This window comes from Lutra lutra, chromosome 7 (assembly GCF_902655055.1).
Source record: "Lutra lutra chromosome 7, mLutLut1.2, whole genome shotgun sequence".
NCBI lineage: Eukaryota > Metazoa > Chordata > Mammalia > Carnivora > Mustelidae > Lutra > Lutra lutra.
Genome location: NC_062284.1, coordinates 66,625,535 through 66,652,392, shown reverse-complemented (window position 1 = coordinate 66,652,392; position 26,858 = coordinate 66,625,535). Strand labels below are relative to the sequence as shown.

General features: G+C 38.0%; 1 protein-coding gene across 17 annotated transcripts in view; it reads right to left on the bottom strand.

The window, feature by feature from the left end:
- The window catches only part of SEMA6D (semaphorin 6D), a 597,430-nt gene that overhangs the window by 154,793 nt on the left and 415,779 nt on the right, over positions 1-26,858 (bottom strand). For 16 of the 17 annotated variants that reach the window (XM_047735954.1, XM_047735950.1, XM_047735963.1 and 13 more), the window contains one exon: positions 18,948-18,978. The gene's annotated coding sequence lies outside the window, so the exon portion shown is untranslated. Of the gene's footprint in view, positions 1-5,064; positions 5,088-18,947; positions 18,979-26,858 lie in introns of those variants that run through there. The other variant, XM_047735955.1, reaches the window with a different exon arrangement.

Below are 26,858 nucleotides of genomic sequence, written 5' to 3'. Positions count from 1 at the left end.
CATTTATGACTTGATGGCTGAAAGTGGATGTCCCACTTTGCTGGAGCCACATGGAGGTAAAGACCTCTCCCCAGACCAATATGTCAAACCTCATTTAATGCATCTGGGAAATATGAATTTGTCCTGCATTTTCTTTCTATAATGACACTTCATTGCTTACTCACATTTATCTCATGGTTAGTTATGTGTCCTAAGTGTTTTCCCACTATGTTTATGCTATATTTGCATTACCGGATTCGTGTTCTTCGGAGGATGACTTGGCATTTGCCATATTTCAATTCAGCTTTGTTGATGAAATCATTTTCTAATCTTTCAAGGACACTTTGGTGTTTTTTTCCCCCACAACTAGAATTCTGGTAACCCCACCTAATTTAATATTATGTAGAAATGTGATGAATATATTTGTAAGGTTTTCATAAAGATGATAAAAAAATTACATATTTCCTACCAGAAAGCATTTGATAGAGCTTCCCAGGTCAATGCCATTAATAACTTGTTTTATCTTCTTTCCTCAGGCTAAAGGAAATGTGCAAGGCAGTGGAATGCTAAGTGCAATAATATGGGTAAATACCCAGAGCTGTGAGGACATGCAGGTATGGTTCCTAACACAGTTTTGGGAAAGCAAGGAAGTCTTCTAAGACCCTGTGACATCTATGTAGAGACAGGTTAAAAAAAAAAAAAAAAAGTGGGGAAGGGGCAAGAAGACTATGCCATAAAACAGGTGTAAAGTTCTGACTATATTTCTTCTGAGTACTGAGAGTCGCTCTGTATGGCAGAGGGGACTAGGCATACTAGTGAGGAATTGGCATGTCTAGTTCCTGAGGCACCTTGTTAGGCAGAGTAAGGATGGACTTGAGGTCACTGGGAAGACATCAGTGGACTTGTAAAGCAGGATCCTGATACCCTCATATTTGTTTTATAGAGAAATTAAAAATTACTCTCCCTTCAGTGTGAAGATCAGATTACAGAGACGGCCAAATTTAAAGCAGAGGGATGTTATAGCTATCTCTATATGTGTCTTATCTTGTCTTCTGGGCTCCAAGTACTCTGAAATATGTTGGTTTCTTGTTTCCCTTCTATCACCTGGCATGAGCCCTTGAAAATGTTCTGGGTACATCATCTCTGTACCTTCTCCCTTGTCCATCATGGTCACCACTCTGTGATAGAACATAAACTCGTCTGGACTGCATGTTCTTCATAAAATACCATTTGTATCTTACACACTGTTTGTATCGAAGAGACTCATTACTGAATCACTAGACTCTCAGAGCTGAATCAGTGAATCACTTCTAGTCAATCATTTCATGATGCACTCTAGTATGCTCCTAAGAATTGTTCTATTGGCTGGCATGTCAGTTAAGATATGTTGGCTATCAGAAAACATTATTTTGCTTCAGTTGCCTTGTCTGTAAAATAAGGATGATAATTTTACCTACGCAATGGGGTTATTATGAGGATTAAATTAGTCAATGTAAGTAAAGTGCACAAACTAGTTGCCTAGCAGATATAAACACTCAGTGAATGGGATTTTTGTAGTTACTTTAGCTACAGATAAATGCCAGAGTGTCTAGGAGTTCACAGTTCCCCGGTGGCCTTACCAATGACTGACCAATGCAGGCCTATGAAAGCCCAGATTCCCAGCCTTCGATGGAACAAACCTGAAGGTATAATTTATGCCCCAGAGCTCCGCATAGGATCAGAGCGGGAATGAGACTTTGCCTGAACTCACATACCTACCAAAGTTCTCCTCTGTCCTTCTTGCCTCCTTCCTTGCTAATTTCCCCGCAGAACCCTTCTTAAGTCAGTCACTCACACTCCATGCTTGTTTTAGGGTTTGCTTCTCCAGACCCTCCTCAGAAAGGTGGAAGGAGCAAGGAGAGGGGAAGCTGGAGAGAGGCACTGAAGCACCAAGGGCACTAAGAAGGAACTCAGCTCTTCCAGACCTGGGCTGGTTCTCCAGTAGCTTCTATGGTGTGTTGGGCTCAGCTGACTTTCCTGGCTCCAGTATACTACTCCTCTTTCATGTTCAGGACAGAAGCAACATCAGAGGAAACCTCATGGAAAACAAGCAGAATTTCAGCCTCATTTGGAGACAAGGAATTTGAACTTTGGTTACTCTTACGCTCAAGTTTTGAGATTCCCTGCGAATGAGGGTAGCTGAATCAGCAATCACTCCCATATTTTCAATGGCTAGGTTTGGCCTGCGTAGATTCAAGAGGCTTGCTGGTTTAAAGCTACCACAAAAGGTTTTGGTCAGGAAGTCATTTATAACCTCAACCCCCAGCAATTTACCCTGATGATTCCTGGGTGAGTTTTTGTCCTGTTGAATCAGGCATCTCTCAGTGGTGCCAGAAGGAATTTCCACCTTATTATCAGCACCATCTGGGTTACTACCCTACCTATCAAGGAAGCAGCAACTCCCAGCCTTCACATCTCTGAAAATGAGAAGTGGGGATAAATTGTGATGCTTGAAGACTAATAATTTCTCAGTTTTCATAAACTTTTTATGCTGTGAAGTGCTTTTATATTTTTTCTTGGTAGCTCTCCATAACAATATTGTGAAGAAGGTAAAAATCGATTGAATTATGTCCCTTTGACAGGTGAGAACACTGAGGAAAAAAAAGGTCAAGTGAGGTCCTTAGAGCCACAGAAAGGGAAGATCTAGAGCTGGGAGTTGAATCGAGTCAGGATTTCCTGACTGTGTATTCTGTGCAGAGGGGGTTGGGTTGGGGAGTGTGGGATGAGACTGTAGCCACTTCTCAGTTCTCCAAAGCACAGGAGCATCTGAGAACAGCATATGGAAGTGAGACAAACCATGCCTGTGAACTTGGACACTCTGAGGCTCCACAGAAAATTGCCCACAGCCCCACAATGACTTTATCCAACACAAGTGATTTCTTTGTACAGATTTAGACTTCCTTGCCAAGGAAGATCTACAGTGAGTCATTACTGTTGATTCACTGGGCTTATGCATTTAGCTAATTCAGCTAAAATAAAGATTCTATCCTGGGATAAGAGTTCGGACATGCAGAGCTTATAATTCGCACATTTCTGTCTCTGGCTGTGACTGTGGCTTAGGACATTGGGCGATCCTTTTGTTTTATTTAGCAAAAAGGTAGAGACGAGTATCTATGACATGAGTGAGTACTGCAGATGATAGTTCTGGGATTCTCACCTGTCATTGTAAGTGGGTATGCAAGCATGCATGCACATATGTTCACCCAAGGGAGTCTTGAGAAAATGCTACCATTTAGACTGGAACAGGCTGGATGAGTTCTAAGATATCTTCTTACCATGAATGTGAACTAATGAGGATAAAAGAGCCCATCTATGTGAGCTGATAGGCCCATTGTGTGCACCACACGGCTGTCCTTTCACACAACCCTGGGTGTTGCCCACTGTCCTTCTCCCCTTCTGTTAGGTCCTTCTTACTGTATACATTCAGGATTCCATGCTGCTGAGGGCTGGCAAACAGGGTGACATATAGTAGGACACTTAGGCTGGGTCTCTTTTTCCAGGAGTGGTCACTAGTCATCCAGCCTGGGATCAGGCTAGAGTTTGGTCTGCCCAGCCACATGGGAGGGGTAGGTAGATAGGATATATTCCTCTAAACCCCTCTAAACCTAAAGCAAAAAACACACCCACAATGAAATAATATTTGCACAAATAGAGGATAATTTTTTTTTTAAAAAGCAAGCACAACCACTCAGCTGCAACAACCACCCCCTAATTTATTGTCTGTGGGACCCACTAGATCATGGCGTGCTGACAGCATGATGAAGTAGGGAAGATGGATACACTGAGTGTCAGCACAGCTGGCTGATTTGCTTTTTAAAAATAACCCAGGACTGGATCAATAAGTAACCAGAGGCTGCATGTTCATCTTAATTTTGAAACTTTAAATATTAGTTATTCTTTCCCCTGTGCCCTGAAATTACAAGAAGTCTCTATTGCCTTGACATTGAGAACAAAGTGGGCTGACTGTTGATGTACTAAAGTGGTTGTTCTTACCCCCTCCCCTCAGGGACCCTCCCTCTGAGGCACAACTATACAATAACATGGGAGAACCCTTGCAAAAGGACACACTCTGTTCAAAACATGCCAAGGGTGGGTACACACAACTCACAATCCTTGTGTATCACTCTTTAGGAAGTTAGTGCTGTCCTCGATTGCATTAATAGATGCTTAGTGTCTGGGCAAAGGGGAGGAGTGTCACCACACTGTGATCTGCCGATACCTGCCAAGGGTTGAGCTAAGATATGGGTGCCATATTGTAACCCCCAGTTTCCCTGTCACCATCACCCCTTTTCTGAAACATGTTATTAGCTTACTCACATCCTGTATTGATCAGTAGATGTAACATGAATAGGGAAACAAAATAAAATTAAAAAATCAGAGCTTTAGAATGTCCTCAAAGAAAATTGGTGTCTGTGAACTTTGGATTTCCCAGGCCAACAAAACTGACACAGGGCTGCTGATCTTGATGTTTTTCTAAGTAAGGATGTTATAAAAAACACAGACAAAAACTGCCTTTACGCTCAACATCAGTTCATTTTAAGCAGTGCTTTTAATGCCCCAAATTCAGATTACAGAGCAGTCCTGTAAGCCAGAGTTTCTCAGATGTTAATGAGTGTCCAAATCACCAGGATGGCTTGTTAAAAACAGATTCCTGGGCCTCACTCCCAGAGATGCAGATTCATAAGGTTGGGGGCCTGAATTCTACATTAATAACAAGTTCCCAGGTCATGCTGGTATTGCTGGTCTGTGGACCATATGTCAGGGAGCACTGCTGTAAAGAAAACAGAATTAGCTTGCTTAGAACTCACTGCCTTGTTCTTCCATTTCTTTTGTCCAGGGCCAGAGAACACTTTCTCTTACACGGGCTTTTGTCTGCAGACCCATTGACCAAGCATAACTGTTCTCCTGAGACCATATCCCTCCCACTACATATCAAAGCACGTGTCATCCATGGGTTTGAACAATCCCACCCTCAGCTGCATGACTGTAACTAAGGCTTGAAGATGGATATAAGGCTGTCCTCCATTACCTCCACAACACACTCACCAAATTAGTAGCTTAATTTCCTCCAAAGGGGAGAAGTGGGGAAACTCAGGAGTGAAGACCCTAGAGACAGGGAAGTATTGTTTGTTGGTCTACATGGTGACTAAGGCAGGTCTTTCTTTAGCGGTTTGACTGTTTCTGCCCAAGTTTCACTGCCTTGTCGGTGCACAGAAATACCCATGGTCGAGTCTTGCAGCACACACTCTTATCCACTGAGCTGCCCTCAACTCTCCCTTACTCAAAAGGGTCTGAGAAGAGCCCTTCTCACCCTTGGATCACCTCCAGAAAGTCCTCTTTCACTCCATTCAGGAAGTGACCCAGATGGACAGAGTTATTTATACTACCTCAGACTCTATTATTTATCAGGCAGGCTGAAACACATTGTCTCTCAGAATCTTCATATCAACCCTAAGAGAAAGCTATTATTAGCTCCATTATTTCTTAGACGAAGAAACCTCTATCTGTGCTCAGTAAACTTGTTCAATGTTACCCAGGAGGTGATTCTGTATCACAGCAGTCATTCCACTCTACCTGCATGTACACTTATTTTTAAGATTATTCTCATTCTGCTATGTTCCTCTTTCTACTCTTTTTGACACAGAGAGGTGGCAAAGGTCAAGCGTGAAGCTAAATGCAGAGTGGAGATTAACTCTACTATCTCTATAAGAAAAAACACCCAAGTCCCTGTAGCCACATCACAGAAAAGCCACCCAATTAATTCAGTGATGAGATCAGCCACATTGATCGGCTGAAGAGTCAAGTGAACAATACAACTCATTGATTGGATGTTTCATTTTTCAGAGGCTTGTGTAGACATAGCACAGGAAGTCTCTTCCAAAACTGTTACCATGGCACCAACCAATTGGTCTGCTTGTCTAGCCTCCTCTGTTTCCCCAGGCAGTCCTTTTAGAGACTCAGTCAGAGGCCTGCTTGCCTAGGTCAAGATCTCAGCACCTCTCCTTGGATTGGATGGCTTTTCCAAAAATGCGCTTGTCTTCCAGGATAGTCTTATTTCAATTACTAACAACCTATTGACTTTACGTTTACAAATTGCTATGTTCCTTTTTTTTATTATTATTAGCAATCCAAGCACTGAAAGAGAGCCTACGATATTATCCCTATCTTACAGACAGATGGGGCATGCAAGCCCAGAGAAGGTAGGTCACCCAGCAAGCTAGATTGGGGCCAAAATTGTTTCTTCCAGTTTGAATATTCTCTGAACCATCTTCTGCCTTCACAGGGATAAATCAATGAAGATGCATTAACCTTGAGAATCAACTCAATTAGGGAAGAACAGACAGGAATTAGAATAGACATCTTATCAGGACCATACCAAATGGATGCCTAGCGAAATCTCAGTTGGAGGAAATGAACTCAAATGAGAAGAAGATGTTGAGAGTACCCAATAGTTATACCGCGTCTAGCCCTTACTTTGTGCCAGGCACTGTTTTAAGTGTTCACAGATTAACTCATATCATCTCTAGTTCAGTCCTAAGAGTTAGGTATCATCCCACTTTATAGATGGCAAACTGAGTCTTAGGGTAATTTAACTTTGGTCAACAGAAAGGGATCTAGACCAAATAATTTAACTTTGCAGCGTATGTTTAGGCACTGTGATAAATACTTCTTAAAGGAAGCATGTTCTATGATATTTCCTTATTATAGTGGGGAAGAAAACCAACAAAGAAACCAAACCAAACAAAACATATAAACCTGGCCATTTCCTTCTTTCCTTAAAGCCTATTTATGTTGCCATGTCATATTCCAAGCAAATAAAAATTTGTCTATATCAGCTCTGACAAATACACTTTTATCAACCACTCCCTTAAAGAGGCAACAAAGAGGGTGAATGTCACCACATAATACATAGCAAAACTTTGTCCCATTAGCAACTGCTTCTCAAGGTCCCCTTAGGCCCCTTATTTTTTCATCATCCCATAATCAACTTCTGATTTTCTCAGCCAGTTTCCTACAAGCATCCAGGCAACAGACTGAAGTATGAAAGGTGATGAATTCTTCTAATCCTTTCCTACAGACTGTAGATAACCTTGGAGGAGACTTTGGAGAAGCAATAATAAGCTCCAGCTTCTGAGAGGAATCCTGAACCCAACTAACAATGAGATCAAGGTAGAGTGATGACTTTGGCAGACGACTTACCATTGAGCTCAGAGACGGCAACAGCTCATGCCTGCTAATGTTCACGCCTGGTAGCTAAGTTTGCTGCTGCAAGTCTTGGCCCTGGGCTAATATGTGACTAGAAATTCAGGTGTAAAAAAGCATGTATGCCAAAATCAGCTGTTTCTTAGCAGTTGAGTTGAAGCAGCTGAGGGACTAAAATAATACTTCTCAACATATGTGCCGTGCTGTCTAAAAGTCATAGAACTGTTCAGAGAAGACGAAAAGGCTGGGGCTTGAATCCCATAAAGGGGGAAGGGAGGGAGAGTTCGGAAGAAAAGTGTACAGTCGACATTATGTGTCTAGTCTTCTATTTTCGACATTGACTTTTCCATCTCGGACACCAGGAGTTCCAGCACTTAAAAAGCACACATCTAAATTCTGTTTTACCCAAATCTCTCATGCATCCATCCTTTACCTACATAAATGGCTACACAATTAAATGACACCCTGTCCAGACCCATCTACAATTTTTTTCTTCAGGTTCAGCTTTGGAGGTCAATGGCAAGTAGTCCAAAATTCACAGACTCCTATTTTTTAAACATCCACATTGTGCCATAGCCAAGCAGAATCCTGGAAGTAGAGAATTTTTAAGTTAAGGTCCAGTTACTTGAGAAGAGCACAGTTGACAGAGGGTGAGCAGTCAGTAAATGATTAATTCCAGTATGACATGATCATGTTAGAATGTGCACAGAAGACTACAGGTGCTCCAACAAGGATATATCTAAACTACAGGAAGGCTTCAAGGTGGAGGTAATATATGAATATCTGAATTGAGCCTTAACATGTGTTAGAAGTTTACCAGACATTCGAAGAAAAATAGTCTTTAATAATTGGCTATTGCATGTAATGACATGCAATATTTTTCATTTAAAATGCAAACCTCACAACCATTTCAGATTTTAACAATCCATCTGAAATGGTTTTCATCTTTTTGCTTTATTAATGCAAATGCTTTCACAAAGAGAAAATTTCTGCCCAGGACTTGCTAAGTGTTAAATAAAATAGAATTTCCCTGTTAGGTATGGCATACTTCTTCCTTTTATTATCATCATTTGGATTGATGTAGTAATAAAGGATCCTGAAACCAAAAATTCAAATATATTAGAATTCATGCCCCTTGGGTCTCCCTTATTTGTTTTCTTTGATAAGGCTATTTTTTTTTGGGAATAGGTGGGGGAAAATTTTTAAGACTTCCTCATTTTTGAAAAATAAATGCATAAGCAGACACTTTTTTTCTTTAAACATCCAAGGTGGTACATATATAAATGAAGTCTTAATTTTAATTATTCTAACTACGAGGAAGCTGTCACGATAAAGTCATGAAAGCTGGTATGTATTGGATTGAAGGAAACTTTCCTAGTGTGCTCTGGGGATTCACCCTGAGTTCCAGCCACTGTGGGTTTATTCTTTAATAGATTGTGGTTGATATATACCAGAGCATTAAAAAATGCATCTATTGAATGTAGCTACTGAGTAAATATTAATAAAAACGATAGCCAAATATTGGCAAATGGTGGCAATATTATCTCATTTAATCATCCAATTGAATCCATAAGGCAGTTACTGTCATTAATCCCCCATGAGAAGGCTGAGGCTCCAAGGATTTAGTAAATTGGTAAGGTCACAGACCCTAACCGGCAGAGTCTAACTTCCAAAGCAGGGTGGTCTAACTGCTTCTTTTTCTTTTTAAGATCTATTTATTTAACTGATAGAGAGAGAGAGAGAGAGAGAGAGCGAGTGCACAAGGAGCCTGACACAGGGGCTCAATCCCAGAACCTTGAGATCATGACCTGAGCCAAAACCAAGAGTCAGATGTTTAATGGACTGAACCACCCCAGCGCCCCAGGACCGTCTGACGTCTAAGCCTTGCATTACAATGACTGCATGTCCTGCACTGTCCTAGATCCTGGACCCACTCACTTATAGGGTGGGAAATATCAAGGAGCTGGAGTCATATGAAGGAGTTCATACGTGCACAAAGATACTCAGCAGGATCAGGGGAGTTATGAAGACACCTGTAGAAGGCCGTGGAGTGGGGAAGGGGGCGGGGGAGGCTTATGACTGGACATTTAGTCTTCTGGCCGGTGCAGGATCTAAAGTAACTTAGGAAGCTCTGCCCTCTTGGAGGAGATCCAGAGGCTGAAGAGAAAGACAGATAAGAGCTGAAAGAATTAAATCAAAATTGTGAACTTAAAGAAGGCGTTTGGCACCCGATAGCCAAGCTGACCCATTTGAGCCATCTGCATTATTATGTATTAGCTGCCATGACCAGAGGGAGGTGAAAGCTCGTAAGTCTGCTGCAAGGAGGTGCCTGCAAACAAAGACACACTGCTCCCTGGTCATCCAGAGAGGTCCCAGGGAAGTGGCTTGGGGATATGTTTGGTCACCGTGTTACAAAGCAGCACCATATTTTGTGTATATGTGTGTCTCCCCTGATTCAATCTTCACTTGTTTAAGCTTCTTAAAGGGGTCTTACAGTCCTCCACCCATGACCTAGGCTGACATTTTTTGAGGAATCGAAACTGGGAATGAAAAGTAACTGCTGCCTAATATTAATTGTCCTAAATTCAAATATTCCCAAACATTAACCTTCAAAAGAAAAAAAAAAAAAAGCTCGAAGAACTCCTAACAGTCCCGATATATTGCATGTATAAGCATTTTTCTTATTTACAATTCATTCTGTAAGCACCATGATGGCAAAGGCCAAGCGTTACCCATCTTAGTATCTCACCCTAAACTGAGCACTACTAATATTTTTGTATTATGAATGCATTTCTTTGCTCTTGTTTTTCCTCAGTAGAAGTATAAGCTCTTGGGAGAAGGGACCTTGTCTGTCTTGGTCACTGCTGTGTATACCGTACACCTTGAGGGGTCCCTGACAGGTACAGAAACACAAATGTTTGGTGATGAATTAATAACATATTAATAATAATTATTATATATATTATATTATATTAATTAGAACAGTGCTAGAAATTATGAGGATCTTAAAACATTTTCTAATGAATGAATAAATGAGGTTCAAAACCTCCCCTTCCTCCACAACAAGGTAGGACAGAATGAGTTCAGATGAAATCTGCTTGTTTTGCAGGAGTATATGTGCATGGGGGAGAGGTCTTTCTCAGTGCTATGCTGGTAGCTATTCAGCTCTGCTATGTAGATCTACGTTTTTAAAGTTCCTTAAGATTTTAGAATAATCAGCAGCATTCTTTCTTCCAAAAATCATGGAAAAAGAAATAATCTGTAGTTTCAGGCTCCAGGTCACTCAAAATTTACTGCCATGAAACGTTATTCTATGTTCCTTGTAAACACATTTACATCCGTTCTAAAATGTAATATTGTTGAGATTTTTATAACTCCAAGATCTAGAAAAGAAGTTGTGAAAGTTCCAGATTTGTATCAAGTTGGCAAGAGAATAATGGTTTGATATTACTTCACTTAAGAGAACCACTAGTTGGGGCGCCTGGGTGGCTCAGTGGGTTAAGCCGCTGCCTTCGGCTCAGGTCATGATCTCAGGGTCCTGGGATTGAGCCCCGCATCAGGCTCTCTGCTCAGCAGGGAGCCTGCTTCCTCCTCTCTCTCTCTACCTGCCTCTCTGCCTGCTTGTGATCTCTCTCTGTCAAATAAATAAATAAAATCTTAAAAAAAAAAAAAGAGAGCCACTAGTTGTCAATCTCAATTATCTAGAATAAAACAAAAAAGTAAAAACTAAGCAAAAAGGCCTTTGTTTTGTCAAAACAATATCAAAAAGTCGAAGTGTTCAAGCCCATAGGTCTTCACCCACACAAAAGCTCCTCAGGCCCTCGCTCTTGGACACACCGTTAACCAACAGATTCCAAACCCAGGCACAGTGCAAGGGGCAAATGAGAAGGGCTTGAGGCTGCTGGAGATGGTGAGAAAAAAATACAAAAGACAGAAAACTAGAGAAAAGAAGTAATATCCATGAAAAGGAACACAAGGTATCCACAAGCTTAGCCCTCCTAGAATCATTTTGGACAACAGCTGTTTACAGCATACCAATTTTTAAAGGCATTACTCAGCTCTGCAGAAATTCATTGTGTTAATTTTGCCCCAAAGGAATAAATATATTAAATTTCCTCTGTTTAGGTAGGCAAGGGACTGATGGTTGTACTGTACATGCATTTTATTCTCAAAAATGCTTATTTTCTTAGTAGAAACTTCTGTCTTAGTGAGCCTTAATGAGCACTCAGGTTTGGTCATCACAATTCAATTCACTTTCAGTTCTTTAAAGGAATCTATTACAAATCCAAACATGCAAAGGGAAAATGGTACAGCCACAGGATTGGCATAAGGGATAGTGTTTTACTACAAAATCTGTAGTCAGTATACCATTCTCTCAAGAATATTCTATTTCATTGCATTCTCAACTTTCACCTTAGTAACTCCTAAGGGATGAACTTCCCTCCCTTAGAAGATAATGCTTTTTTTTCCTCTAAAGATTGATTGGTTGATTGATTGATTGATTGGTTTGTTTATTTATTTGAGAGAGAGAGCACGAGAGCACACAGAGGGAAAAGGAGAAGCAGAATCTCCACTGAACAGGGCTCAATCTCCTGGATTCTGGGATCATGACCCGAGCTGAAGGCAGCCTCTTATCGGACTGAGCCACCCAGGTGCCCCAAAACTAATGCTTTTTCTAGCACTCTAGGACAGTAACATTTGCAATAATCTTAAGGGTCTTAACTATTTATCAACATTGTTCTATTTCAAGATTTGTTTTCCTATACAATGCTCCGTTTTTCTTTTATTTAGTTAATATATGCTTGTTATAGAAAATAGGGATCCCACAGAAAAATATACTTAAAAAATTCCTTGTAATTATAACAGCCTAAGGATAAAAATGTTGTGGACTTCATACACAGAAACATGCACACACATGTTCATTATATAGTGTATACAGTTCTGTATTTTGGGTTTTCACTTAATGTTTTAGCTTATTTTTCCACATCTTTAAAAATTTATTAAAAAACATTTTAACATATATGGGTTTTCGGTCATAAAAATGTATCACTGACATTATGGAGTCATTTCTTTACTGTTAGATATTTAGGAAGTAAAAAAAGGCCAGATATTTTGCAGCTGAAATGTAGAAAAGTGCAAAGGCCGTTGTATCTTCAAAAGTATGAAGCAAAGTTCTAGACTCCTCTTTGTGTGTGTGTGTGTGTGTGTGTGTGTGTGTGTGTGTGTGTGTGTGTAGGAAGGTTGGGGGTGGTAGGCTAATCTATTGTGTGTAACTTTGGCACAGGTGCCCTTGCTGCTGCTTCCATTATGTTGGGGTTTTCACTCAGGCACCGCATACATTAGGAATGAAGATTGAACTTCAGTCATCTGTGTGCCATTTGCCATGTGCCACATAAAGACATATGTTCTGAACACGTCTAGCTGTCTTAAAATCTTTTTAACTGCCATATAACATAAAGTCATTCCTTAAATAACTTAATCCACTTTGAAGTGAGCTATATGAGTATCTATTTCCTTTCCCTGTCCTGCTTTCTTGCATTCTGCATTCTACCTTGGAAACAATCATATCAGGCATTTCTATAGTTTATTAACTATTTTCTTCAGCAGTAAAAAAAAAAATAAGTAAATGCTGAGAAAATTTCTTCTTTAATATTTCAGCACACAGTATTGCTATTAAGAGTTTGGAAAGAAAAATGTACCAAGAATAAATTACTGTACTATGAACTAGTAAGATAATATATCTAGGAAGGAAGTAGATTACAGAAAGTATTTATTTAAAAGAGGGAAAACTATAAATGCACATTGTAGTGAGAGTGTAGCTTGGGCCTTAGCCTGTTACTCTCTGCTGCTAAGGTTTAGACATAGTGGCAAAATTTTATCACACTAACAGCGAATATATAAAAAAACGTTTACTCACATGGAACCCAATGTTTTTCCTGAGGGTGGAGGGTGTGGTTAAATCTGAAGCCACTGTAGGAATGTTTGTTGAACTTAAACAATGTCCAGTGGAAGTCTAGTAGGGGTAGATTGGGGGGTGGGTGTGGAACTAAGTATTTTCCCAGGAAGAACCCATCCTTCTGAGGAGACTCAGGAGAGATGCTTTTACTCATGTAAAAGGCTTCTTGTTCCTCACCAACACCTATGACTTTTACATGAGTAAAAGCATCTCGCCTGAGTCTCCTCAGAAGGATGGGTTCTTCCTGGGAAAATCCTGAGAATGGAGAGTGTACTACAGTACACTCTCTGAGGCCAAATTATGACCTCAGTTATATCAAAGACAGTACAGAGAGCCCCAAAAAGAGATAAGAAAGGGACAAAGAGAAGAGACAGGAAAACAAAGTCACCAGAGAAATGTTTGGCAGAAGCCCAGCACAAGCCTGACATCTTCCCCCGAGGCCTCCTGCCTGTCTGTAGAACCACCACTCAGCTACCACCAACTACTCTCGCCTGAGAGAAATGCCAGGGAACCCCTCCCAGTGCTTCTTCAATACCAAATGTGTCAAGATAAATAGACCCATACAAACCCATACCGCATGGTTCTCCAAAGAAGCTTCTTCGTGTAAGAACAGGATTTCTCACTTGTAAGATTCACAAAATAGGGAATTATATTGTAATTGAGCCTGTGCTATTCCCTGAAAGTATCTTTTTTTGTTTGTTTGTTTAATGAATATATTTTCTTAAACACATTGGCACTGTCCCATTGAAACCAATAATTCTCTACTCCTTGACATGTGTGTTTGTTTAAATAAAAGATAAGCATACATTTACTTATAGTAAATAGAGAACAAATACTCCAACAGCTTGGTATAGTCTATGTGTAGAAGAGGACAAGGATTCAGGCATGCCCTATTGCAATCTGCTGCCACAAACTTGCTTTGTCACCTTAGGACAATATCTTAACCTTTCTGGGTCTTGGGTTCTAGAACTATAAATTGAAAGAGCAGGAAATTTATAAGGCTGCTTTTTGACCATCTGTGTTTGTTTGTTAATTTGTTGATCTGTGATCTATCCACACCAGTTAAGTCCAAAATGGCATGCTGGAAATGCCCTCTTGAGAGTCAATTCCAAGATGTGGTACTGAGTGAAGGAAACATAGATGATTTTCATGTACTTTAAAAAAAAAGAAATATAAAGCTTTACTCTCCCCAAGTCAACTAAATATATCCTAAGACCCTTGACCTCATCTCCACCAAGAACATCTGATGTGATCCTTATCATTTGATTTAAAGAATTTTGAATCTTAGAATTTTATACATGTTATCACCAGATGGTACAACATAGATCATTTCCTTTGACTCTTAGATTTTAGAGATGGGGAAACTACAACGCAGTAGCAAGAATAGTACCAGAGTCCACATCCCACAGTTTGTGCTTAGTGATCGAAATTCCCTTCGTCAGAATCTACCTTTAGAACTTGAGTTGGACACATGGCTCATGGTTGGGCCTTGAGGATTCCAGTGAGGATCACCAGTAGGCTTTTGTTTCAATAGCTCACACACTCAATGGCCAGGAAGAGGTTAGTAAAATAAATGGATACCATATCATCATCTAACCAAGAAATTGCATTCTTGATCATATTCAAACCACCATCATGGGGACACCAGTTTTCCTTGAAATACCTATAGATAAAGGGGGCAAAATCAAGGTAGATATGAAGTCAGCCTCCAGTATAGTCTGTTTCTTGTTATTGGTGACCTTGTGTAGTTCCCTGCTGCACTGCATCAGAGTTGGTCTGTGTAACCAACAGAATACAGTAGGTGAGGGGATACCATCCCCTCTACTCCTAAGAAGTTAAGTAGCTCAAGATCTTCTAGGCTCTATTGTTCTTTCAAGGCTTTATTTTTATGTGACTGAACAGGTTCTAGAATCTTTTTAGGAATTATATTCTGTAATAACAATTATACCTTGATCATTTTTTATGTAAAACTTTAGTGCAAAAACTTATATGTGCACAAAATGTCTCATTTCTTCATTGGTTAAAAATCAAAATAATTTGGGACGCCTGGGTGGCTCAGTGGGTTAAGCCGCTGCCTTCGGCTCAGGTCATGATCTCAGGATCCTGGGATCGAGTCCCGCATCGGGCTCTCTGCTCAGCAGGGAGCCTGCTTCCCTCTCTCTCTCTCTCTCTCTCTGCTTGCCTCTGTCTACTGTGATCTCTCTCTGTCAAATAAATAAATAAAATCTTTAAAAAAATCAAATTAATTTGGGGTACCTGGGTGGCTCAGTTGGTTAAATGTCTGTCTTCAGCTCAGGTCATGATCCCAGGGTCCTGGGATTGAGTCCCTCATTGGGTTCCTGCCTCAGTGGGGAGTCTGTTTCTCCCTTTCCCCTTCCCTCACTGCTTGTGATCTCATTCTCTTTCCCACTGTCTCTCTCTCAAATAAACAAATAAAATCTTTTTTAAAAAATTAAGTTAATTTTGTTCCTGATGTCTGTTACAAGACAGATGAGAAATCTAACCTCGGTTATTACTGAAGCCTCCTCCTCTCCATCCTTCAGCATCTGACCATGGTTTTAGTTATTGTCAAAGCAATGGAGAGGGCTTCTGGCCTTTAGTTCCTACCCTGGCCCTTTACATGCTTATTTTCTGATACTGCAGCATGTTTCCTTCAGACCCAAGCTGGGCCATGTACTTGCAGTGGTGGGAGGAAAACCAAGGGGAGAACAAACACCGCACAATACCTCAACATATCATCCTAGGGCAGGCAGTCAGAGAACAAATTAAATGTTAAGAAAAACAGAAAAGAAGTAAGCAACATGGTGCCAGTCTTCGGGTCTCTTAAACACTCAATGGGAAACAGGGAGTGTAGAAACAACAAACCAAGGAATAGAAGTAGGGCATTTTAAGAAGTACCGTTTAAATTGCAGGGGCTGAAGGAATCAACAGAAAGAAATGACCAAAGTGGAGTGGGCTTAGTAATACTAGACATATGTATATATAATCCCTCACATTTGTATGTATATGTTATGAAGGACTTTTCTCACATTTATAACTTCATTTGAGATACTCTTTACCACAAGGCTGCAGAACAGATGTTAACATATGAGGAAACTGGGACTCTGCTAGCTTTGGTGGCTTGTTCAGTGTCTCCGATCTGGTTAGCAGAGAAACAGAAAGCTGAGCCCAGCTCTTTTCCTACCTAGTCCTTTCTCTGGCCCCTCTTCCACTTCCATGGTGAACTGGTTCCCTGGAGGTAAGTTCTAAAGCAGGTTGGAATTCTCAACATCAACAAAGAAAAGTGGCATCCAAGAGTGACATGGAGCACGGGTGGCCATGGGAGAGCGTGAAAATATATGAGAAGGAAATGATCAAGGAGGTGGATGGTTCTGCATATAAAATAGAAAAGCCAGGGTGTGAAACACTGAAAGAATGCCAAGTGGTGACCAAGGGAACCATTGATCTGAGATAGTAAATTCTCCCCTCCCACTCCCTGACTAAGAAATTTATCTCCTACATCTTTTCAAACTGAATAAACAAAGAAAACACCACTATCTTCATGTAGTATATCATCCAAAGCAGACATATACAATCTCTCTTGGCCCCCTTCTAAATCATAGTCACAGTGAGTGACATCATTCTCATTTCCTAGTCACTGGGTCCTATATCTAAAGTTTATATGCTGGTCTGGACCACACAGATGGAGGTGAAGTCTTTAAGAAGGGCATCATATCCATTTGCCATTATGCTTCTGTAATTCTTAGCAATATTTGACATAGCAACGCACACTGACCCCGGATAAAACCGTGAGAGCTTCCAGGGAGGTGTTACTCAAGGCAGCTTCTTCTATACAGTACAAAGAGATGGAGTTCAGGAGATGGCGTACTGTATCTCTAAGTGGAAAAGACAGAAGGTCTCCAAAGGAACAACTGAATGGAGAGCCGATTTAGGATAAGAAGCCAGAAGTATACAGTGAACTATTACAGTATTGTGATGCTGTGTTAATCTTTTCATAAATATTTTGTGTGGCCTGGAGCTTTGGTGTTGAGAATCTATTCTGATTTCTGTGCTTACAAATAATAAAGTTATTAGCAGATGAGAAAAAAAAAAAAAACTACTGATATGCAATTTTTGCCCATACCCCCTCGCTCTCAACATTGTTATCTATTTTAATAAGCAACAGTATTTTGGCAAATGAAAATTCTCAAAATCCTCAATCATGCCTGTATCCCAAAGCCTGGACTTAGTTGGAAAGCTTTATGCCTCTGACTCAGTAGAGCTGGTTATCCTCTTTAATTGGATTGATGGCAACAATTGTAATTACCTTAGATGAGATTGCCTGTAATGTAATTATGTTTCCTTCATCAGCCTGAGCCGGACTTGTGGAATACATACAGAAGATGCCTCCAATTACTGAGAGGTTAAGGAGAGCATCACATTGCTTCACAAATCATGTTTGTTACTATATAGAATATCAAAAATTATGTCGGAAGCTGAAGGAATTAGTCCTCTAAAGCAGCTTTTCTGATCCAAAGATGTTCCTGTATGAGCTAAAATGTAGAGTGAAATGGCTACATTCCAGAACTATATTTTTACTTGGATTAAAAGCATATATTAAGGACATGGCATAGAGTACCAATAGTAAACTGTATTTTCTCACTGTTTTGTTACTACTTTCTATTTATAAACAATGACTGCATCTTAAAAGACATTTAAAAAAATACAATACCACTAGTAAAGTTTAACTTGATTTTTTGGTATGATTTCAAAAGTTACAGTTCCTAAAACTAACGTAATAAATAACAGGAGGTAATTTTAAAATACTAGTCTTTATGATAGATGGAGCTATAATTAATACCTAAGGAGCCAGCTGCTTACTACAATAATGCCTCTCTCCTATTTTCCAATTAACACATGGAGAACTTTAAAATTTTTCAACTGGAAGCCCAGCCTCGAAACAGGACAAGTCTGCCAAACGTACTGCAAACACATGTAGTTTAGGAGAAATGGCACATACTGGAAATCCACCCCAATCTTATTAACTTTAGCATTGCTCTCATTAAAAATAGAGCTGCTTATGGGTTTTTCCTTCTGAAGCATATGAAACATAGAACTTGGAAATGTGCCCTTTTGAAAAACTTATTCCTGTATTCACAAACCAGATGGTGCACATCAAATGCATCCTGATTTCCTAATGAAATAAAAAAAAAAAAAAAGGATTCCTATTGTGTTCTCTAATAAGATTAATGCATCCTCAATTGCTACTTTGGACAGATACTCCTAGAAAGTTAAACGACTTGGCTACTGCTGTCCTGCTGGACCTGGACAGGAAGGCCTCGGCTGAGTTGAAGAGCTGGGGCCATGCTGAGGGGCACTCTGCTTTTAATTTCTCCAAAGTAGGCTCTAGGAGAGGTGCAAGCCTTGCCACAGCTGCTGCTCACAAAGAAACCTTCTGTCTCTGCATATCAGAAACCAAGAGTCTGCTGTCTCATAAAAGAGCTAATCAAGCAAAAAGAGAGAGAGAGAGAGAGACTCCCTCTCTGTGCCCCCATTCTCTCTCCCTCTCTCTGTCTGCCTCCCTCCTTCTGGTCTACTGCTTGGTCTAGCCATCAGATCATATCTGTAGGGTGCTCTCATCACTAACACCACCAACAAGAGAATAATTTTAGGCACCATTTGAATGTCACACTCACAACTTTGAAACACCATACCATTAAAATATACCCAAAGCCAATAACATTATGCTGGGTTTTTCCAACAAATCAGAGAAGAGTATAATGTTGCTTACCTTGGAGAAGGTTGGCTTGTGTGGCCAAAATCTGAAAAAAGCAAAGAGAAATGGATTAATTTTCTATTACTTCTCACATTTGCCACCATGATACTGCATTGAACTAGCTATGGTATGTCTATTAATTTAGTAAATCCCCATTTCATTTTCTCTTGCTTGAAGGAATAGAATGGTTTAAGCCAAGTTGGGTTCTAACCTGAATCTAGTTGCTCTGTTTAATTCCACTATTAAATTAGGAATATGTTCGGCCAAGGAAAAGCATCCATCAATAGACTGGAATAAAAAAAAAAACTGTGGTTGTCAAAGCACTGTAGTTGTAAAACTTTATTATTTTCTTTAACTTTCAACATCTTGAAGATCTCTGAACCACTATGTCTTTTTTTATCTCTCCACAGTGAAGAAAATTTTCTCTTTTGCCGAAACACCCTGTTTCATGAAATGCAACATCGTATCTCATTTTTCTTCATGAACTGCTCTAATTTAACAGCTGGGCTGGAAGAGCACACATTATCAACAGGTTCAGTCATATAACACCCCAAACTTGGAAATAACAAGTTGGAAGCTTCACATCCTACAAAATAAATCAGTTACCCTATCAATTCTATAAGCCTAGGAGTCTGAAAATTGAAGGAAGGTATTTTGAACAGCACTGTGCAAAAGCTGTTGCTGAGTTAGGTGTTCAGTTAAGCTGAACAGCATGCCATATTCCTAGTTTCCTTTGCAGAAGCATTTATTTTACATTTTAAATATGCATACCTTCTAACTTGGGCGAGAAAAACTTAATTTAAAATAACACCACCACCACCAAGTGATGCTATGATTGATCAATACTTCAAGATTTGAAAAAGTTTTCCTCAAATGTTACACACGTCCCTGGGACCTGGGAACTTTTCCTCCTTTTAAGGTGTAAGATTGCTTTTCTTCTTGCTGTTTTGCTATTAAAAAAAAAAAAAAAAATCCCCCCCAAAACAACAACAACAAAACCTATTTAACAAACTGCTACCAAATCCATCTAAAGGTTAGCATTCTTTTTATTTTAGTGCTACTTTTTAATGGGCAAAAATTGATTGATTAGTTCACCTAGAACATTCTTAGCCTTAGGGCAGAAACAGTATTTTGTATACAAAAGTGGACTGGATTTTAAAAAGAAAAAGAAAATCAACATTCCAGAATACAATGAGATTTAAAAATGGAAGAAAATAGAAAAAGCAAATTCGGAAAGCATATCAAAACTCTTAAATATATTTAAAAATCTAAAGAATGTGTTTTAAGTTGTATTGAACACTGGCTTTCCTTCTTAGCTGGAAAGGTACTTACACTAAAAAGTCCAATTCATCTGGATAGTTAATATAGTAAACATCAGAATCACCTTATTTTCCCCAAACTCCATACACATTTTGAGAAAAAAATAAAGGCAATTATTTTTCCTATAAATCCACAACCTCTATTACTTCCCTTTCCCTCCACTGCCATCACCCTTCCACATTGACTTTGAAACTAATTTTAAGAAGAGGATTCTTTAAGTGGAAAGTTTGTTGACCTTTCAGAAAAGACAAGAGGTGAAAGAGAAGCAGGTAACTACTTGCCACTGGCCAAAACAAAGTGAGTGAATCTGTATAATATTAATTCTCTTATACTCTGATCTTATCTCTGACCCTCTTCTACCATTTATTGTTTGGGAATCTGGAAGTACCATGCCCCCAGCACAATAATTTATACTTAGGGGAACTGATTTTTAAACTTAAGTGGGCATGCAAATTCCTTGGGGTGCTTCTTAAAAATGCAGATTCCTGAGTTCCAGTTCAGCTCAACTTAATCTGAAAGACTCAAGCGTCAGTGCCCAGGAATGTTCATTTTCAATAACCTTTCCAGGCACCTATGACTGGGTGGTCATTTTGAGAAATACAGACTTAGGAAGATATGAAAAGTGATCATTGGCTGCACCAAATGCCAAAGCCTTGGATGGATAAGGTGTATTAAACTGATACCTAAAGAGCAAAAATTTAGTACTTTTAGAATGTGTTTGAACTTGTGACCATCAACTTACTATATATTGCTATATACATAAGATGTCATAAAGGATCCTAATGGTCCTATATCTATTATAGCCTATAATAGATACACAAAAAATAAAGAGAAAGGAATCCAAGCATAACACTAAAGAAAGCCATCAAACCATAAACGAAGAGAACAAGAGAAGAAAAAGGAACAGGAACTACAAAAACAACCAGACAACAATTTAAAAATGGTAGTAAGTACATACTTATCAATAACTACTTTAAATGTAAATGGAATAAATGCTCCAATCAAAAGACAAGCTGACTGAATGGATAAAAAACAAAAACAAAAATAAGACCCATCTATATGCTGTCTACAAGAGACTTCCTTACATACAGACTGAAAGTGAAGGGATGAAACATACATCATGCAAATGGAAGAAAAAAAAAGCTAGGGTAGTTTTTTTTTTTTTTTTTAAATGGGGTAGACTTTAAAACATGTAACGAGAGGCAAAAAGGGCATTACATAATGTAAAGAGATTAGTCCAACAAGAGGATATAATAATTGTAAATATCTACACATCCAACATAGGAGCACCTAAATACACAAAGAAAATGTTACCAGACATAGAAAGGGAATTGACAGTAATACAATAGTAGGGGATTTTAACACCTCACTTACATCAATGGTTAGATCAACAAGGAAACAGTGGTTTTGAAAGCCACATTAGACCAGATGGCCCTAATAGATAGATACAGAACATTCTATCCTAAAACAACCAAATATACATTCTTTTCAAGTACACATGAAACATTCTCCAGGATACACCACATATTATGCTGCAAAACAAGTCTCAATAAATTTAAGAAGACTGAAATCATATTAAACATCTTTTTTGAACATGATGGTATGAAACTTGAAATCAATTACAAGGAAAAAACTAGAAAAGACACAAACACATGGAAGTCAAACAACATGCTACTAAGCAAAGAAATTGAAGAGGGAATTTTAAAAAATACACAAAGACAAAAGAAAATGAAAACACAAGGGTCTAAAATCTTCAGGATGTAGCAAAAGCAGTTCTAAAAGGGAAGTTCATAGGCATACAGGCCTACTTCAGGAAACAAGAGAAATCTCAAATAAATAACCTAACTTTGCACCTAAAGGAGCTAGAAAAAGAACAAACAAAGCCCAAAGCTAGTAGAAGGAAAGAAATAATAAAACTTAGAGAAGAAATAAATGAAAGAGACTGCAAAAATAACAGAAAAGATCAATGAAACCATGAGCTGGTTCTTAAAAAAAAAAAAATAAACCAACTGAGAAAACTTTAGCTAGACTTCTCAAGGAAAAAAAAAAGAGAGAGAGGACTCAAAATCAGAAATGGAGGAGGAGCTATAACAACTGACACCACAGAAATACAAAACATTATACATAACAAATTATGAAAAATTATGTACCAACAAGCTGGACAAACTAGAAGAAATGGATATATGTCTAGACACATGCAATCTTCCAAAACTGAATCAGGAAGAAATAGGAAATTTGAACAGACCCTTTACTAGCAATGAATTGGCAATCAAAAAATTCTCAACAAACCAAAATCTAGGACCAGATGGCTTCACAGGTGAATTCTACTGAACATTTAAAGAAGAGTTAACACCTATTCCCTCTAACTATTCCAAATATAGAAAGGGAAAGAAAACATCCAAATTCATTCTACAAGCATTATCCTGACACCAAAACTAGAGAAAGACATTATACAAAAAAGAAAACTACAGGTTGATATTTCTGAAGAACAGAGAAGCAAAAATCCTCAAAAAATATAAACAAACTGAATTCAATACAATAATAAAAATAATTCACCCATCAAGTGAGATTTATTCCAGGGATGCAAGAATGGTCTGATATTTGCAAATCAATCAATATGATTAAAGTATATTAACACAAGGAAAGATAAAAAACAATATGATCATTTCAATAGATTATTTGACAAAATGCAACACCCATTCATGATAAAAACTCACAACAAAATGGGTTTAGAAGGAACACAGTTTAACATAATAAAAGCCATATATGAGAAACCCACATTTCTCATTATACCTAATATAATTAGGTATAATTATACATTATACCTAATGTATAATTATACATTATACCTAATGTATAATTATACATTATACCTAATATTGAAAACTGAAAACATTTCCTCTAAGATCAGGAATGAGACAAGGATGTCCAGTCTCACCACTTTTATTCAACATAGGACTGGAAGTCCTAGCTATACCAATTAGACAAAAAAAAAGAAAAGAAGGATCAAAATCTGTAGCATCAAAAGGAAGAAGTGATCATCACTACTTGTAGATGACATGATACTATATACAGAAAATCCTAAAGACACAACCAAAAAACTATTAGAATTGATAAATAAATTCAGTAAAGTTGCAGGATACAAAATTAACATATAGAAATTTGTTACATTTCTATACACTAATAATACAGTAGGAGAAAAATAAATCAAGAAAGCAATCTCATGCACCAAAAAGAATAAAGTACCAAGAAATAAATTTAATCAAGGAGGTAAAAGATCTGTATTTTGAAAACTATAAAATATGGATGAAATAAATTCAAAACTACATAAATAAACAGAAGGACATACTGTGCTCATGGATTGGAAGAATCGTGCTGTTAATATGTCTATACTACCCAAAGCAATCTACAGATTCAATACGATCCCTATCAAAATAAGACTGGCATTTTTCACAGAACTTGAACAATTAATTCTAAAATGTATTTGGAACCACAAAAGACCTTTAATAGCCAAAGCAATCTTGAGAAAGAAAAACAAAGAAGGATGTATCACAATGCCCAGATTTAAAGATATACTACAAAGCTACATTAATCAAAACAGTATGGTACTGGCATGGATATAGACATATAGATAATGGAATGAGATAGAAAGCCCAGAAATAAATCCACACCATATGACCAATTAAATTACAAAAAGGAGGCATAAATATGTGATGGGGAAAAGAGCATTTTCAATAACTGGTGTTGGAAAAAGTGGAGAACTCATGCAAAAGAATGAAAAGGGACTATTTTCTTATACCATACACAAAAATAGATTAAAATAGATCAAAGACCTAAATGTGAGACCTGAAACCATAAAACTCCTATAAGAAAACACAGGCAGTAGCTCTTGGACATTGGCCTTAGCAACATATTTATGGATAGTCTCCTTGGTTAAGGAAAACAAAAGCAAAATAAACTATTGGGATTACACCAAAATAAAAAGCTTTTGCCTAGTCAAGGAAACAATAAACAAAACAAAAGGCAACTCAGTAAATGGGAGAAGATATTTGCAAATGATACATCTGATAAGGGAATAATATCCAAAATACATAAAGAATTTATACACCTCCCCCACTCAACACCAAAAAATCCCTAAGCTATGCAATTAAAAAATGGGCAGACAACCTGATTAGAAATTTGCCCAAAGAAAACATTCAGATGGCCAACAGACACATGAAAAGATGCTCAACATCACTAAACATCAGGGAAATGCAAATCAAAACCATAATGAGATATCAGCTCACACCAGTCAGAATGGCTAGTATCAAAAAAACAAAAAACAAAAAACAAAAAACAAGAAATAACAAGTGTTGGTGAGGATGTGGAGGAAAGAGCACACTTGTGCACTGTTGATGGGAAATGGTGCAATTACAATGGAAAATGAGGTTCTTCAAAATACTAAAAATTGAAACACCACATGACCCAGTAATTCTGCCATCAGACATATATCCAAAGAAAACAATAACACTGTTTTAAAAAGATATGCACTTGTATGTTTATTGCATCATGATTTACAATAGCCAAGATATGGAAGCAACTCAAATGCCCATCGATAGATTAATGGATAAGGAAAATGTGGTATAGATATACAATGGAATATTGGCCATAAAAAGGAATGAGATCTTGCCATTTGTGACAACCTAGAGGGTATTACACTAAGTGAAGTAATTCAGATATAGAAAGACAAATATCAAATGATATCACTTATATGTGGAATCTAAAAAACAAAATAAACACACACAAAATGCAAATAGACTCTTAAATACAGTGAACAAACTGGTGGTTGACAGAGGAAGAGTGTGAGGGATGGGTGAAATAGATAAAGAAGTACAAACTCCCAGTTATAAAATAAACAAGTCACGGAGATGAAAAGTACAGCATAGGGAATATAGTCAATAATATTTTAATAACATTGTATGGTAATGGTGACTACATTTATCATGGTATCTATACAATGTATAGAATTATTGAATCAATATGTTGTACGTCCGAAACTAATATAGCATTATATGTCAATTATACTTCAATAAAAAAATGATTGACTTAACTAAGATATAAAATGTGATTATTTAAAGTATAAAAACAAAAGATAATATACAGTGTTAGAGTCAAAACAGTGGTTACCTGGGTGGTGGGAGGGGATATCTAGAAGGCAGCATAGATGAGGGAATTTTGAAGTTGTTGGTTATACAGGTGTCTACAGTTTCAGAAAATTCATTAGGCTGAATATTAATGGGGACCTTATTCATTGTTTATCTCCAGATAAGTCATAGAATCCTCGAAGTTTACAGTTGGAAGCCCTTCAGAAAAAAATTTGCCCAATATTTTCATTTTTTTTTTCATGTGAAGAAGCTTTTATGTAGAGAGATTAACTAGCTTTACGATTATTTTATAAATGGGGTGATGTGAAATATTAATGGAAAATTTTAGTTGTGATCTTAGATAATTCCCAGGTGTCTGCTTAATTTTTACCCCTTCTCAGTTTAAATGGAAATATCCATAAAAAGACCTATGTAAGTAAATACAATTAATCATAATCAATCATGTACTATCTTGGATTTGCTTAGAACCAAAATACTGAAAGGGACACATGGCATGCTGCTGGTTCTAATTTTCCATCAATTCATGACACACTTCATGCTTTGCTTGTGACAACACAAACCCTTCAGCTTCCTATTATAATTAATGTTATGAAAGGCACTGACATGCCCATAGACCTGCCATGAAGTTCCTGAGTGTGGAGTGACCCTTTCTGGTACATATAGATTGCATAAATAATAATAAACATATTATAATCACTTTCTTTGTTTTGGCCTCAGTATGTCACTTCCTTTATCTATAAATGTTAGATTCAGACTAGATGATATATAAGAAACTAACAGAATGATACAATTAAGTTAAAACAAAAGGACTAGTATAAAGATGTCAACTTTTAAAACATATATAAAATTGTTTGAAAGATGATCATCTCTCCTATCACTATCATCTCACTGAAAAGGAAAATTTTAACACTAAATGCATAGGAAGCACATAATTTCAAAATAAAGACCACTCTTCAATTGTTAAAAAACAATCTTTGTAAAATACTTTATTTTCCTTATGTTTCCATGTTGCTCTAGATTCAAAATAACTCAGTCACTGACCAACAGCAATCTATGAATTATTTTTTGGGGAGTTCTCCTACAAAGAACTTAAGGACAGCATTTCCCTAGGTGTATTTGATACAACACTCCTGCCCTGATATGCTTCTAAATAAAGGATTTCCTTGGTTTTAGACCAAAGGGATGTGGTATAGGTGGTGGGTGCTTCACAGTATAATCCCCTTTCAGAAATTCTTAGTGAAAATATTACAGATTCAGAGTTCTCTCTTTTTAAAATATTTGTTTATATATTTTGAGAGAGAGTGCATGCACAAGAGTATGCAGTGGGGAGAGTCAGAGGGAGAAAGAGAGAGGGTTTTAAGCAGACCTTGCTCTGAGCATGGAGCCCAACGTGGGACTTGATCTCATGACCCTGAGATCACAACCTGAGATCACAACCTGGCCTGAAACCAAGAGTCTGATG